Source organism: Pinus tabuliformis, chromosome 3_1 (genome assembly GCF_031772625.1).
Source record: "Pinus tabuliformis cultivar Carrire ecotype Pingquan chromosome 3_1, CPIR1, whole genome shotgun sequence".
Classification (NCBI taxonomy): Eukaryota; Viridiplantae; Streptophyta; class Pinopsida; order Pinales; family Pinaceae; genus Pinus; species Pinus tabuliformis.
Genome location: NC_142301.1, coordinates 876,488,643 through 876,504,402, shown reverse-complemented (window position 1 = coordinate 876,504,402; position 15,760 = coordinate 876,488,643).

Here is a 15,760-nt window from a genome sequence, read left to right as displayed (position 1 = left end):
TCGTTCTTGAACATGACACTTTCACTCCGCATCCAAATCGGGTTGGGTTGTTTCATTCACCGGTCACATCACCATGGTCCCATCACACCATCCACATTTGGGGTAATGCTACCAATGCATCATGTCAGTTTCGCCGATATGTTCAAGAGAAGTCATTCAGAGAATTCACCTGTGTCTCACCCACTACAATACATTTACACTCCATTCTTTCATGACCGCCACCCTAAACCATATGTCATCAGATTGTTTTCACCTCCATTAAAATCATTTGCTCCATTCCGTGTCATTGATGTGGGATTTATTAAGGCCCTCCTGTGACAGATTGCTTCTTATCGACATCAACTCATTATCCAAGAAGTCGATCTAGGAACACCCCGTTCAGTACTTTGAAGCTTGCATGCCTCAATGGCAAGTTTCTCACTTCCGGCGACAGGTTTACATCAATGGCCTTCGACTGAAAGATTTTGCGTGGTGTTCGACGCCAAGTCCTTTATTCACACCACGTAAATTGTACTGCAGTACCTTGAGGGTCATTATCATTATCGGTGATTCCTCTCACGCCTGTTAACAGCATACATCATTGGCTGGTAATCAAGCGATGTATTTCCATGTTCAACTCCAGAACATCTCTCACATGGATAGACTTGTACTTCGAGTGAAGATCGAACAAGATTGAAGACCTTGGATCTAGTTTCATCCATCCGGGCTGCGATATATATTAAAGGAAATAAAGACATCAAATGTACATCATTGCTGCACAGATAATCATCCAATCAAAGGGATGATGACTCTACCAGAATCATCAGTCTACACTCAGACGATTGTCTGTCCTATGTACATGAAAATGAATTTACAAAGCTGAGCATGGGAATGCCCGCCTCAGCTAGATCATGAAAATATTATGAAGATAATGTATTGTATTGTATCTTATTACAGGTCTCCTCCCAGCTTGAAAGAACTTCAGATCCTCATAATAAAGCATTTCACCCGACATCAAAAGATTAACGACCTCATGCTTTAGGGGGCAACTGTTATAGACATTTTTGGGCACTACAACCCCAAGCATGAAATGTACATAAACCAAGGGCTCCTAAGTCCCTAAAAGTGTTGTTCTAACCCCTAAAGGAACAAGGTCAACTGATTACAGCTTCTCCCAGAAGTTCTCCATGAAAAACTGCTCAGAACTGGTTAAAACAGGATCATTTCAGCTGCTCCATAGGCAAAGTGCGTTGCATCTCACCTAAATACACTGTGTAGGTGTGTTTCATTTCAAAAATCCCTTCTATGGGGTGTGATGGGCGAGAAGTGACAAATGGCAGTGTCATTCCGCGAGGTGGAGAGGCATGGAAACTTCTAGAAACTTCTCCTGTGACACTTGCCTCTCTGAATTCGACCAAGGATGAGTAAGAGATCATCAATCTCCAAGTGGAATCAAGAACTATCAGAGGGGAGACACTAATCAAATCACAAGCTGACTCATCTCCCTTACAGATATCTATATATGGATCCCTCATCCCAGAGATCTAGAGGCTGGAATTTTGCATATTGTAAGGAATTGTTGTTGGTTTCTTGAGACAACATCAGATTGTTGGGTGATCTAAGCTTTGTATGAGGTGAAGAGGGGCTTCCTTGCTGAGAGGATGATTTTGGGTCAGAACAACTGGTTGTAACTCCCCTTGGCTCTTTCTTGTTTATCAATAAAAGCTATTCAAGTTTTCCTCCATACTCTTGTGTAATTTATGTTTTATGCATTTGTATGGTCAATATACATCTGATCCTAGATTGTTTATGATTATAGATCCATGTTCTTGTATAGTGCTATGCTACTGTGATCTTACAGGTACTCTGTGAAGCTGGGCGTGCAAGGGAACAAGTAGCGAAAGACTATCAAGAGAGAGAGGAATCGAAATAGGAGATTAGTGCAAGACAGAGGTTGGTCTTCTTTGTTCTTCTCTCATCTATATTTCATAAAGGAAAAACGAAAGTAGCATTACTTTGTTTGTTTCTAAGGTAGCTATCACACCTTAGTGGGATAAGGAGTTCTGTGTAGACACTTTTCCCTATAACAAAGCTCATAGGCTCATAAATGTTATCATGTCCCCAAGATAGTGCAGTGATGTGTCTTCAATCATATGCAACATGTAGTCTTTCATCATCATTGTATATTCTTCCATTATCAAGACCATTGGAGGTAAGGACATCTAAGGTTATGTCTTCACAAGATCATCAAGACCATCAAAGGTAAGGAAATTCATCACAAAGGTCATCAAGAGTTATTAGATCATCAAGGCACATGAATGGCACTTGGCACTTCTTCATTAGTGACTTGACATCTTCATCAATGACACTCTAGCATCTCAAGAATATTTGCCATCTTGGTCAAGTCCATATTGACATAAATGACAACCTAGATTAACAATCTCCCCCTTTGTCATTGATGGCAATATTCTTGCCAGTTCAACATTCTCTCCCCCTTTGAAATCAATGGAAAATGGGGTGTGTAAGAACTCCCCCTGTCGATTTTCTTCCTTTCTTCATGAATAGTAGATCTTCATGTGATGAACCAACTCCCCCTGCCTTCATAAACTTTTCTAGCTCATGAAAACCTTTTGTCAGGTAAACAAGTGGAAGAAGTATTCAACAATAGTTCATTGGATAGATAAGAGATCATGTTATTCAATGGAGTGTTCCTGAGAGATGATTTATGAATGTCTAGATATGACTCATCAAGGTTTTCATAGGATCCATCCATGAATATCTTTTAAAAGAATGCCTAAACATCATAAGCTCCCCCTAACTGTATGCATGATCTTCCTTTTGGCAGAGTCTTCCCATAAAATGCTCAGACTGTCGAAGATCAGGTCAACAACATGTGTTGTTGGCTGGAGAGTTTAGGATATTTTCGGATTGTATTTTATTCCTTATCCTTACTTGTGTGACTTTCTTCCCTTGCATGGTTCTAGCTTGCGTAGGATCCCAATTCAAGTTACAATCATATGCCATATGTCCAATGTTATGACACCTGAAGCACTTTATGTTGTTCATGAATAAGAATTCATGGCTTCTTGCAAAATTTCTTCTTGGGGATTGACAGGGACCATTATATTTATCTTTGTGATATGCCCTACAATCTTTTTCCATGTGTCTGAATTTTGTACAAGAATAACGATAACCAAGAAATATACTTTGGTACCTGGTAGATGGAGATTTCCTTGATGTACTTTTGAAGCCTTTCTGCCTTGGAATTCCTTGATGATATTCATCACCTTTTGTATTTTTGACAATATATGCAAGTCTTCTTGGAATGTAACTTCATTCATTGTTGCTTTGACTCTTATCCTTGGATTTGTTGGAACTAGGAGCATCATTATTTCCATCAAGCTTCCTCATGTCCTTGTTTTTTGAAGCATGGTCACCCTTGCTTGAGGATTCACCTTCATAGGCAAGACCTGATTTATCAAATGAATACCTTTGATGATTAAGCATGTCATCTAATGCTTGAGAGCTCTTCAATATTTTGTCCATCCCTTCAACCTTTTTCCTGAGGTAGACAATCTCTTATTCCAATATTTTACAGTCATCGTTCTTCTTAGAAAGTTGTTTCTCAATCTCTTCCTTGAGACAAGTTGCTTTATTTGCTTCTATTTTAAGGGAGATGATATCTGACTTCATTATAAATATTTCTTCATTTTCCTTTGCTAGACTGCTCCCCATTTCTTCCTTGATCCTTGTATATTTACATGTTTCAGCCTTGAGAAGGTTGATGTCTGATTTTAGTTTGAAGATCTCTTCATCATTTTATTTTAGTTGATGTGTCATGATGTTTCTCTGATTTTCTGCTTCATCAAATTCTCCTTCTATGATTTCCAATGTTTCCATTGTCTTCTCAGCTCCTTGTGCCAGCTTTCTTGCCTCTTCTAGTTGAGATTTAAGGGAGGATACCTTGTATTAATCAATCTATGCTTCAAGTTTGTTCAAGCTCTTGTGCCTTTGTTCAAGGTGACTTGACAAGGTATCTTCCCGTTTCTTTTCCTTATCCAATTGATTTGTCATTGATATGACTTCTTCATGATGCTTTCTTTTGTTGATGAAATTCCTCCTTGAGCTTGGCGAGATATTCATCTCTTTCTTTTACTTGAAGCTTGACAAGGTCAAATTCATTCCTTGTTTTGTCTTGGTCACCAACTTGCGCTTTCTTCTTGAGTTCCTCATTTTCCTTTTTCAAATTGATAATCTCTCCCATGGTAGCCATAAGTTTAGTAAGGATATTTTCTTCAAGACTGTCTTCATCCTCTTCATCTACTAGGTTTCCCTTAGTCTTATTTTCATCATTCTTATCTTTGGTTATCTTGATGGTCTTTAGATTTCCTTCTTGAAATACATCATCTTCTTGATTAGTGATCAATGCTCATTTTGAGTAAAGATAATGAAGTTTGTCCCATAAACCTTTTGCTGACGAACATTTTTCCAAATTAACCTTGATTGAGTTTGGTAGCCCATTCAATATTGTCTTCATAGCTCTTGCATTGTACTCCTTGGATTATTCATTTACTGGTCATTAGTAATCACTGATTTTCATACGTCAATGCCTTGAGTTACTAGGTAATTCCTCATTCTCATCTTCCATATCTCAAAATTTCCATTGAACACTAGAATCTTTTCAAATTGATTGTCTTTAGTTTTGATGGTTGAGGAGGAGACATCTTTAGAATGATTGGAGTCTTTCTTCCTTGAATTCCCCATTTGTGTTCTAAATGATCAACCTTCAAGTTGTTAGGCTTTGTGTGAAGGTACTGGCTCTCATACCAATTGTTAGAAATATTGAGGGGGGGTGGTGGTGGTGAAGCAATGTTTATTTTCAATTGTTACTTTTACCATTTAGATCACTTATATTTAGAACACAAAATGAACAATAGAAATATCTTCTCTTATTAATATAATCTTTACAATGAATCAAGTACAATATAGATAGGGTTCCAACCCTTGATGAAGACACCCAGGCTCCAACCTGGGATATGCCAAGCACCTACGTGGACTTTAGTGAGGCTCCGACCTCTAAGGTTTCAACCCTATCTTATCCAAGCAACCAACCTTGAGTTTAGGAGCACCAGCTCCAAGGACATCAATCCTATAGCTTTGCTTTGTCAATATACGTTTGGTTTTACTTCACAGTTCTCCAAGTCTTCTTCACCAAACCCTGTCAATATTCATCTTCACTGTAGTATCCATGCTACATCATCAATGAAAACCTTGTCAATTAGAAGGTATCGCCATCACACTTCATCGTACCTAAGAAAATTCTCCAAGGTCACCTCATGATGGCTTCATTGATGCATCATGTTCACCAAGGATTCCTTCAATATTAACTTCCAGATGTCTTCAATAATTCCTCCACATGTCTTTGGTAGGATTTTTCATAAATCTTCAAAGTCAGCTCCAAGGGAAAGGATTTATACTCTAAGACTGCTCTAGAAGTGTTCTTCACAATCAACCCTTTTTCGAGAGTACTTCAAACTAGTTCAAATCCAAGGTCTCCTCCACAACAGTTCAACAAAGTTCTTCAAATTTCACTTCAAGGAGATCTTCAAGACTGCCTCTAGGTTGTCTTTCCAGATGAAGTCTGCATAAACTCTTCAAGGCTTATACAATGATATCTTAAGATTTCTCCAATGCTCAAAGGTTGCTCTTAGAATGTATTCAACAACTGCTTTAAGGTGACTTCAAAAAATTTCTATGCCTAATAAAAAATATATGGTGGAGTATGCTTCTCAATAGATGCCCACAATCCCTTAAGTGCCACCTATCCAAAATACTATATGTTTGTTGTTTCCTTCAAAAGTTATTCCAAAATTCTGCTCCAAAGGTGTCACAAGTTTGTCTAAAATACTATTAAGAGTTCCTTTAATAAGGCTCCTCCAAACAATGCCTGGGCTCCTTGTCCACAGTCCAAATCTAGAAGTAATATGAGCCTTATATCTAAGCTGACACACAGATCTGAGCTGTGGTAGAAAGGTACAAGTTCAAGGCTTGAGGATCTGTTCTCAAATTTGAGATTCCACTAAAAACCTGAAACATTTCTTTACAAATATTAGCACAAATATTCTTTAGATTAGGGGTATCAATCTTCCTTTTCTACTTGAGTTGTAAATTTGTTTTCTGCCCTAGATTTTGAGTTTGCAGCTCACTGGTTAGGGCTTCCCGTGCCACTGCAACAACCCTAGATGCAACCTTAAAAATGTTTCAATGTTTGCATTATCCTGCTTCCCTTTTAGCCTTAACTCATCCTCCTTCTATGATGTTATGAAAGACTTTGCATGGCCCAGAACTTTCCTAAACTAAGGTTATGTTTAGAAATCCGATCCTCTGTAATGTTGTCCATACATACTTGTCACACGTGCAGATCCAAGTCTTCAAGTGACTGTTGAACAATCCTTCTCTTATACTTGAGCTAAGGTTCTTAAGGTTGCGGTTACTTCAGGAGTCCTTCTCGACCTCCTTACCTCTTTTGTCTCTTAACTCTAAAAAACCACCAAATTACCTGATTGAAATGAGAGTCTGCACTTTCTATATATACATATTTTTTTTAAATGAAAGGACACGTCTCTGGAGTAGGCCGACATAAGTAGGCTTGCACTGGACGACTCAAGGACAGAACAATTTCCTTAACTTAAAAGATCAATATCTCCCAAACCGCTTGGAGTTTTGGGATGATTAATAGCTCGTTGGAAAGGAAAAATTATGCTCTTTAAGATGGTGTAGATCTCATGGAATAATGCTTCCTCTAAGGAGGTGAAAAATAATTTTTAATGTGACTGGTCCTGTATGAGTGTAGAAATAAAGTGTGTCTTGTATGAGTGGAGAAATAAAGTGTAGGATTTATTATTCATGGATGGCTTCATTTTGTTAGGCTTCTTCATCAATGCTCATAGGATCATAAATGTCATCACGTTTCCAAGATAGTGTAGTGATGTGTCATCAATCGTACGCAACATGTAGTCTTTTATCATCATTGTATAGTCTTCCATTATCAAGATCATTGGAGGTAAGGACATCTAAGGTTATGGCTTGATAAGATCATCAAGACCATCAAGGGTAAGGACATTCATCACAAAGGTCATCAAGATTTCCTAGATCATCAAGGTATGTGAATGGCACTTGGCACTTCTTCACTAGTGACTTGACATCTTCATCAATGACATTCTAGCATCTCAAGAATATTTGCCATCCCGATCAATGCAATATTGACATCAATGACAACCTATATTAACAAGGATATAGTATTCCATGTGAATAATAAATTTTCTCAAGTAATTGGTTATAAATAAGGAAATAAATAGTTGTAAAGGAGCATCATTTTTGTTATGAGAACCTTGATTACACCATGAAAATGGCCAAGAAAGTTGGCTAAAAATCCATTTTCGTGATGTGATTTGATTCTTTCTTGTTCAATTGTTTAAAATGAAAGTTTAATTGACATATAAATCCCAACCTTAAATGTATTTTCACTCAAATTAAATCCCTCTAAAATTTCCACAAATAACTTTCTTTCTTCATGTTTCCATCCATGCCATTTTCTGATTTTGCTTTCGTTTAGTCAATTTTTCTTAGTTAATTTGAAAGCTATTTACCTAATTTAAATAAAAATCCATAATATTTCTTTTGAATGGTAATCAAAACCGGGAAACATTTATAATAGTGAGATGGATTAGATTGAACAACAAATAGAAATACCCAGAAAAACACACACAAACACGCACACAAAAGTTGTTGGAAGAACTATGAATATTAATATTGAATAGAGAAAACAACAACCTAATCGAAGTTGGAGGCATCATAAATTTGCATTAGCGGAATGTTGAGGTCTAAAATGGGCTTCATAAGGAAATTATAAAATAATAGTGGAAATAATAAAATAATGTTAGATTACATCATCAAATTTTAAAGGGAAAAAAGATCAAACTATTTTTTCATCTCATACTTTTAACTTATCTCCCTATAGGTTTACTCGAATTTCGAGCAACAACACTTGCTGGATGCATAATTTGATTTCTCATCCAAAGAGTACCGATGTTTCATACTTTCAATGAACCCTGCTACATGAAAAATGAGAAATACATGAAAAAAGTGATTGCAATAATGTTTTTTCATGTATTTCTCATTTTTCGTGTAACAGGGTCCATCGAAAGTATGCAACATGTGTACTCCTTTAATGAGGAAACAAATTTTGCATCTAATGAGTACTCTCACTCGAAATTTGAGTAAAACCTTAGGGAGATAAGTTGAAAAAATAGTTTTATTATTTTATTATTTTTTAAACTTTTTACTTTTTTACTCCAAAAATGGTGAATCATCCCCCATGGTTGACATCATCATCTTGAATCCAGTGGGTTCTTACAAAGTTTATTTTGGTTGTACATTTTTCTTAGGAGGCCCAATTTAGACCTCAAAATTCCCCTAATGACTATTTTTATTTTTCTTCCAAATCAAACATTTACTGAACTTTAATTTGGGAGCTATCATCATGACCCACAAAGAATACTGAGAGATAAGGGAATTGGATCTGTGAGACAATAATGCGATAATTGGATGAAGGACAAGGAATAATCAATGATTTTTTTTAAAGAGTTGAATTTGATAGAAGATTTTTATATTTTAAGTTCAACTCGTGAAACATGTCTAAACTTTTGATTAGTTGATACATAAAATCTTGCCAACATACTTTTTTTCCAATTGTACTACCACCTAATAACTTTAATTTTCATATTTTAATATTTATATAATAAATTTATTTTATATAATAATAATAATAATTTATTATTAATTAATACTTATTTATTATTTAGAAATAAATAATTATTTTATATTTTCCATTGATAATTATTTTAGACATACGAACATATTTCAATCATATCAACCTATTATGAAATATCCAAAACAACCCATTTACGTTGAGCCAAATTTTCATCCACCAATTCTATACATTAATTTACCTTTTCTAAATATTTTATTAACTAATAATATTACTATTATTATATGTATGTTGTAAATTTAACACTTTTAAATACAAAATTTTGATATAATAATATCTACTCAAAACAAAATAATAAATCTTGAAGTTTTTTTTAATTGATATCTAATTATGATTTGTTAAATTGAGAGGCTTATTCTACATGAAGCCAACGTGTAAGTATATTCGTCTCTCTTAGAATAAAAATAAAATATTCTCTAAATATAAAAGCAATGTCTGCTATAATAATAATAATAAATATGTTATGTATATTTAATTAGTTGTCCATATCATCTAATATAATTTGATGTAAAGCAATTAGAAGTAGAAAAAGTGTGAGTAAAATGTTTAAACCTTATACTTTTCAAACTTATTTTAACACATGATATCAAATGTTAAAAGAATATATTTTAATGTTGTATAGAATAAAATATCCAAGGTGAGTTATGAATAAAATATTCTAATATGAATTAATACTAACGTATACTTATAAATATATTAATAATAAAAAACAAGCTTAATGTGAGCTCATAAAATGGCTCAATGCACATGTTATGTAATCTCTATAACATTTAAAGATACAACTTAAACAATAAAAAATTAAACATTATTTTTTGCACTCTAAAATAACTTTGCACCTAAAGAATTTTGATCCCTCTCTCAATTCATGTTTAATTCGCCCGAGTGATATTATAAGATTTGATATTAATAACTTTGAATCTTTTTATCAAGAATTAATAATACTTGAAGACAATTGTAATTCGACAGGTCTTTGGGCATTATCTTTGAGACACCCCTATTATTTTATATGGATATTGTGGAGGGAGATTGAGTTGATCCAAAAGAAATTTATAACATACAACATCAAGATTAAAGGTAATACTCCCTACCTTATCCTCTTCATTGAAGCTGGCTTTTCTCCCATTGAAAGAATGGATATGGTTAGGTATCTCATGTATTAGAAGAACCTATACAACATGGAAGCCAAGAGGTATCCTAAAATTGCTTCTAACTGAAGCCAAAACCCCCACCTGTGAATCAAACGAGGATGGCATAAGGATGCAAAATCCTAGCTAGATCATTGGGGGGAAAAAGGAAGAGATCATCTTGAAGAATAAGGATAATATTTAAAAATATTATTACTTCCAAATTTAAGGATAAGTTGTGGGACGATATGGAGTTAGAGTGAAAAAGAAGCTAAGACTTGTATTATAAGGATGTGATCAAACTTTATCTTGAAAATGATATTTTTCTTTCTATCTTAACCAATGCTAAGAAGAAAATGTACATTTCCAAGATAAGAACTAATTATCACGAACTTGAAAGTGAAACTAAGCATTGATCTATCCCCAAAGCACCTTGGGACGAAAGTATCACCTCTGCAATACTAAGAGTCTTTTAGATTGTTGAACTCTTACTCACATTTATTCTCATTTTTTAAATATTTGTTATGCTACCAACCTTCTTGACTTGTTAAGTCAACAAAACTATAATGATCTAGGAATGCTTCTATCCCTTTTTTGGATCATAGAAATAACATGTTAAAGAATTTTAATTAATCTCTTATTTTGTTAAGGTTTGACATATTGGTGTTGGTGGAATTAATCATCATTATCATCATCATCATCATCATCATATATAGATATAGATATAGATATAGATATAGATATAGATATAGATATAGATATATATATATATATATATATATATATATATATATATATATATATATATATATATATATATATATATATATATATATATATATATATATATAATCCAACTAATAGATGAAATGGATTTTTTTTGGTTCAATTTTGTTCAAAATATGGTAGAGTTTTTTTAAATTATAAGTTTAAGTTGTTTAATATGTAAATATTGAGCACCTTAAGGATTTTTCAGGGTGTTGAATCTATTTATGCGATAACATCCCTTGGTAAACCTCATGTAAAAATACATAGGATTAGAAATTTTTTATGGAATTTACTAGCATGTAATATTACTAGTCACTTATTTCATATTTCCTATTAGACCATTAGACAAAATCATCATCATTACATAAAGTAACTTTAGAAATGGAATAAAAAGTCGCATAATGTAACAACCATTGTTGTCGCATATTAACATAAAGCTCGTTTTTGTAACTGTTAGGTTCCTATACCAATAGGAGTCATAATTTTGAATGACTAAGGTTAAGCCTTGTAATATTATACATACCTTGTCTTTCTACAAATGTTTTCCATATTATAAAAATTAAAAATTGTAAAGAGGGTGTGTCCTAAAAGAAAAATCAAAGGACAAAAAAAATAAGAGAAGGTCAAAAGAAAATGAAAATATATGAACCCCAAAAACAAAGAGACCATGAAAATGTGCAAGTCTAAATGCCACTACTATTTACTTTTATGCATAATAATGATTGTGTACAACTTGGTATTCATGCCACAACCCATGGTAATCAAACTATTTAATGTTGGTTATTCCATGCTTTGAATTTTATGTTTATAGATTAGAGAATAAAATCTAGCCAAACAGTTTAATCTTGGTAGATCATAGTTAGGTAGAGAAAATAAAAGGAGCTCATAAGCTTACTCTGAGCCCTTGGATGATATAAGGTTAGAAATAGATATGTTACTTTTAAGAAGAAAATTAGATAAATAAGGGTGCTAGCCTAAATGCACCCAAAGAAATGAAGAAAACATGTTAGAGGTAAGAAATGGGTAAGTAGAAGAAAAGTTGTTGAACTACAAAGTTACTTAGATCATAACACATGCATCATGCTTAGACACATCTTTCAACATGTATGGTCAACTATGGAAGCAAAGAGAAAGGTTTACAAGTTCATATAATTAACTCCCCCTCAATCATTTTCCCCTTATACTTACTAATTTCCTATCCACAAATATGTTCTAAGTACTTTTAATCCTACAAGTCAAAGAGGCTTAGAGAATTTCTCTGAATTTTCATGGGACTGAACCCTCAGCTTTATGACTTATGAAAACAAGTACTAGAATCCCCTTCATAAATACATTCCCCCTTCATAAAATCCATTTCCCCTCATTACCCTAATAAAACCCCTTTTCTTAAGGTTTAAACACAATTTGACTAAGAAAAGTGAAAAACCCCCCCTGTAAATCCCTTTTCTCGTATAATAATTAAACCCCTATGTAAAATACCCCAACCCATAGTTTTAAAATAAAAACTATACAAATACCTATATCCCAACTAAACATATAAATCCTCCATTAACCCCAAATAAAACCAATATTACTTCTGATTAAAAGCTTCGGGCCCCCCTTAAGCCTCCGTACATTTCACTCGTGCTTCTTCATCAACTCGAACACCGTCTGATCATCCACGCTCAAAATCCAATGATGCACAATCGTATCAACCTCACCCGATGCCCGAACTTTTACCCAAAGAGTTAAACTCCCTCATTAAGCCTGACCCGATCCTTTTAAACCCATGATTAATCCCTAAACTAATCCCAAACCATTGTGATTAAGACCCCTAGGCCCCCCCTCAACTCCCGTTCATTTCCTCCGCCCAGTTTCTCCACCCGACTATCGTCAGATTGCAATCACCTAGATCTAATGGACCACAACCATATCGGTAGAGCCCGATGGCCTGCCTTTACCCGCCCGATAAGGTAGTTTTCCCCGACCCCCCGATGGCTATGTGTCAAGCTCTAAAGCACATCAGGTGACCCCTCCTAAAAACTTCCCATGCCACAAAAGCGGTGCGACGACTCTCAAAACCGCCTCCGCACCGATCTGATAAACCGCCTATCCTCTGAAATATGAATTTTGTGCCATATTTGAAAAGTTGCCCATTAAATTTTTAAACCTTGAAAGCTCGTGTTTTCAAGCTTTTCACCCGTTTAACTGTATAAACACATAAAACCCTTCGGTGCCACCCTGAACCTCTGCGACATAATTCCACCTCCGTTCACGTCCAAAACGCTACCATGACCCCCTTCCCATGCATCCCTATTCAAATAAAGCCATCAAGCGCCCTTCTAGCAGATCGATGTTTTCCCAATTATTATTGAATTTTACAGGTAATCATCTGAAGACCAAAGCTTGGATAAACAGTTCTGATACTAGTCGCAGAACCTATTTACTCCAAGACTCGATAAGAAACATGTTAAAAGACTATATTAAGAAGAAGAAGACCAATTATACAAGGAACGAAGAAGATGAAGACAGTCATACACATATATGAGAAGAAAGCACTATACAGAGACATGGATAGTAAAAACAGAGGAAACAGACCAAAGATTCAGTTAGAAGACAAATGAATAAAAAACACTGAGACTTGATCGAAATCCAATTCCCAATGCTGATACACATAAAAAACAAAGGAATTTACTATTGAAAAACATAGTAAAAGGTTAATTGTGAAGTAAAAAGGAAAAACACAGTGAAGGATAAAGACAGGTCATCAGAGTGAAAGAGTATCGGTGACAGAGAGTATGAGATCAAAGCCAGAAGTAAATAAAGACTCCAGTGAGATGATTCAATGGCAAAGAGCATAAAGAGCTAAAAACAAACCATAATAGTCAGCAGTACCACAATAAAAGGGACAACATGAAAGCAGTTCATTAGCTGCCTCTATCTTCCTACGAGAAGATATTTTATTTCCTAGATTAAATCTCAAGTCAGTTTGAGATATTTGTAATAACACCTTATCATAAATACTTCACAATTTCAAGTATGTAGGTGTGGATTCTTAGACATTTCTATAGATTTCTTGATCGAAAGACTGTAAAAGCTATTGGGGCATTGGCTGAGCCAGCAAGCATGATTGATGAATAAAGACCAGATATTTCAAAGGATTCATGTGCAGAGCGAAGTGTAGACAAGTATTTTCTTACGTTGTTGTTATCTCTTAAAGTTTTTCATATTGTTGATCTAAATCTGAATGCCATAACTGGAAGTATTGTATCAGAATTTGTTTAATTACACTTTGTTATAACAGTTAGGCAAATACGTGTTTTCTACAGATAATATAAGGTAAGGGATTCTTAATTTCTCCTTAGTTTAGGTTGTTTCCTTTCAATCTATATCAAATGATTCTTAATTTCCCTTTATTTCTGATTACCATCTGTTCCTTGTTTCAATCCCAGTCTGAGAATTCTTAATTTCTCTCTCACCCTAGTTAAAACCTTTTCACCCCTCTGGCCTAAAGACCTGCACTCTACTCTTCTATCTTGCCCTTTGAACATTCCCTTTAGTGAGTTGATCCAACCCTGCTGCCCTTCTTTTGACTCCATATGCCCAATGCTCTAGAGACATCATTCTATCCATTTGTTTCAAGGATTCCACCACCCAATCTTCAATACAAATCAAAACCCCCTTGAACTTTCATAACTAGCCTAAAATCCCATCAAACAAAGCTAAATCATATAGAGAGAGCCCTCTCTGAGCATCAGGAAGGCTAGGTCCTGATCTCCAAAAGTGGTTTGTGGTTACCCCGGTGATCTCCTTCTTTAACCTTGGGAAATTACTGGGTGATAACATAGTGGCGACTCCATTGGGGAGAAGTAACATTTTCTTCGCAATTGTTTTACAGGTTTAGATCTGATCTATGATGGTGGATAGTGATCAGACACACAAAGGTTAAAATCATCCACTTGGTGACTCCAAATCAATCTCACAATCAAGACTCCACTGGAGGAATGAACCTGAAAGAACTATATGAAAAGATCAGGCTTTTAAGTTGGATTGTTATCCAAGACATTATGTTTTTTCTCATCGATAAATTTTTTCAATGTAAATTGTATTTTAGAAAAGATTTTAGATTTATTTTTTATTATTTCCCTGTGAAAATTGTAGATATAAAGTCTCCTTACACATTTGAGCAGCATTCTTCTAACTCTTATGAAGATCATGTTCCAATTGAGGAGCATCAAACAATCAATACTAATCATACAATCCCTGTACATATTCTAGTACCTCATAAAGTTCCTGATAGATATAAGCCACTCACCTTACCTCCTACACTCCATGCTTTTCCTAACAATTATTACAAGTATCTCCCTAGATTTGATGGAAAGAATGGTATCACTACCCAAAAACATATTCAATGTTTTGAGAACTGTCTAGACTTATTTTAAATTGATGAAGATGATGTTATTATCAGGGTTTTTGCTCTTTCTTTACAAAATAGAGTAAAGAGTTGGTTCAAGAATTTACCTATTGCAAGCATCTCAAATTTCCAACAGTTTGTCAAATTTTTCCTTGATAGATGGATAATCAAAGTTAATCTTCTTGTAATCATAGAAGAATATAATCAGTTAAAAAGACAGCCAAAGGAAACAATACAACAATTTTCAGATAGATTTAATCAAGCCTATTATTCAATGCCATCAAATATAAGACCTCCCCCTGATTCAGCTCTTTTGCATTATCCAAGAGCATTTGATATAGAGATAGAATTTCAGCTGAGAGAAAGAAACCCCTCAACACTGGAATAGATGCAGAACATTACAGTAGATGTAGAAATCAATCTGCAAATTAGAAGAGAAAAGTTGAAAGCAGAGCCAGAGGAAAACAACATTGCAGAGGAAAAACTTGACATTTTGATAAAGAAGATAGAGGAAAGGACACAGAAGATCACCATGAAAGATAATTTTTTTTTCTCAAAGTCACGATGATACATTTATTCCACAACAAGAAGAGATTGACAATCGTGAATAGGTTCCTGCTAATTCCAACTACCATAGATCAAAAGATAGATTCATAGAGCAATATG